This window comes from Apteryx rowi, unplaced genomic scaffold (assembly GCF_003343035.1).
Source record: "Apteryx rowi isolate R43461 unplaced genomic scaffold, aptRow1 scaffold_16, whole genome shotgun sequence".
Classification (NCBI taxonomy): domain Eukaryota; kingdom Metazoa; phylum Chordata; class Aves; order Apterygiformes; family Apterygidae; genus Apteryx; species Apteryx rowi.
Genome location: NW_020447863.1, coordinates 1,148,669 through 1,151,247, shown reverse-complemented (window position 1 = coordinate 1,151,247; position 2,579 = coordinate 1,148,669).

The following is a 2,579-nucleotide window of genomic DNA, read 5'->3' as shown; positions in this document are numbered from 1 at the left end:
GTTTGCGGACACCCGCCGGGTGGATGCGGAAGCGTTGGAAAAGCAGAAGCGGTCCGGTAGTGAATACGGACCGGCCGGTAACGCAGAGGACCGTGCGGGGGGGATCGCGTGGCTGTAGCAGATGAGTTGTCCCCACGCAACAGGAAACGTCCCCGAGCAGACAAACCTGCTGGGGCTCTTGCACCGCAGCAGCCGTAGTATAAAGAAGAACGTGGCCCCAAAACGTTTACAGCGCAAGGAGCTACAGTAATTTAAAATAGACCACAAACGCTCCAGGATTGAAACAGCAACAGTCAGAAATGGAACCAGTCCTGTAAATTCAGAAATAGTTTGCTGGCATTTTACTTTAGTTGGTTATATTTTCCCCCACTAATATTTTCACAAGCGTCGGCAACCACATAAATATTCTGTGTGTTTCTATTTAAAAAAAATCTCTGTACTTCAGCCACCCAGCGTGTGACATCGCTAACCAAACTCTCCAAGTTTAGAGATAAACAAGATGAAATGCAACATTGGCAAATACCTGCCAAAACAGCACGCAGCAGCCCCAAACTTGCTGCCTCCTGGAAATTCAAACCCTCCTTCCAAACATTTCTCCACCACCTCTCAGGAAATTTAATCATTTTGTCAGCAAAATTCTTCTGATAGAAGATCAAGACGCCTCGCATGGAACGGGGCTGAGGATTTATTAGCATATTTCAATTTTAGTATCTATCCACCACGTCCTAGCAGAGAAAGGGATTCAAAAAATTACATGAATAATATGAACCATAATCATCTGTTGAAGTCTCTGCGCGCTTAGATCCCTGCAAAAAGTAATTAAAATCACAAACTTTGCTCAGTGCTTTGGGGAGTTGCAGCTAATGAATGACTGCGTTAATTTATACAGAGACTTTAAATGAGCTACAAAGAATAACCTAGAGCAAGAACGATCCTTTCAATCATTTGTGTTTGGGCTATAACGTTCTGTTGCATAAATAGACAGCAAAAAACATGAGTTAGGAGATGAGTCAAAGAAAAAGAAGAAAATTGTTCAAAACACCCTTCTTTCTCCTTCTTCCATCTTACAACAAATAAATGGTCAACCGGGAAGGGGTATGTACAGATGTAATGAAGTTGTGGGCATTCCACCAAGGCCTTCTCTAACTGGTACTGCATACCCCCGTTAGGGACAATGCCAACACTTTGCTCAAAACACTTCAGGAATATTCAAGATTAATATTTGGAATAATTAGAGACTGGGGCGAACCCTGCAAAGGACGATTCGGGTCCAAACTAAAGGAGAGCCGGAGCTGGGGGTGAGTGTAGATTGCAGCAGATCGCCCAGGAGGTCCCCGCTGATGTGCGGGTCCCTCTGCAGCCTCCAAACTCAAGGCCCATCGCCGAAAAGCAGCAGAAGTTGGCGCAGCTGAACTTCTTGCATGTCAACAAATGGCAGAAATTAGGGGCCAAATTGACCCACTTCTACGCTGCCACTGCAGTTACACCAATACAATTTAACATTGGTTTTCAGGCTCCTGGCTGCAATCTAGCCCCAATAAACTCCGAAAGGAGTCACTATGTGTTTAAGGTAACTGTGAGGGAGCAGAGAGATGACTTCTGGGGCTCCAAATAGGAGTAAGATCATCTCAGCCAGGAACCTGTCTGCCATCCATTCCCACCACCCTTGGGAAACGAGGGGCCAGGGGGACATCCGTGGGGCAGGGGAGGATGTGCAATAGGTAAGCCCGGGATAAAAGCTTCAGGCTGGGAACTGAAGAGGGATTTCTAAACCAGCTGAAGAATGAAGTGGTAGAACAGCCTTCCCAAAAGATTACAGGAGAAAAGACACGCAGACAGCTTTAAAAGGAAGACAGACACTTATGAACAGGATTATGTGATGTGGTTACCTGGGAACATGCAGAAACTGGACACACGACCTTGAGGGATCCCTTCTAGTCTCATATTCCAAAATAATCATGATGGGTCCAATTCCCAGGCAAAGATAAACACCTCATACAAAGCACAGCAAGCGCATCTACTGCCAACCCAGCCAAGTGCCTAGGGGATTAGCTAGCACATAGGGGGAACCCCCTTTTACAGCTTCCAGATGCTTCAAAGAAAGGCCTGCTCTTCACCCAGGCTGGCTAATAAGACCATAGCCACTGCTAGTACCTGACTTGTCTTGGCAAAGGAAGCGTGTTGGGTTTTAACTCCAATTAGCTCTTCCAGTTCAACTCCAGGCTCCTACGCAGGCTTGCAATTGAGCTAAAACCCAAGTTACTTTGCCTTCACTGCCACTTCTAGCCCTAAAAGCACAACTGCAATGCAGGCATCTCCAGAGGATGGTGCCTGCAGGCCAGGATTTTTGTACATTAATAGGATTAGACAGGGAAGTTAGGCTGTATTCACTCCATGGCTCAGGGAAGCCACGGGTCTCTGAAGCTGTCAGGCTGGCATCTCTCAGGCAACTCAATTCGCCCATATGAAGGTTATAGCAATGTCAGCAATGAAGGAGCAGGTTCTTGTCTTGAGCCAGGACAGATCTCCCCAAATTCCTTGGATCACTGGGCAGTCTCAGATCCTCTTTTAACTAGCCC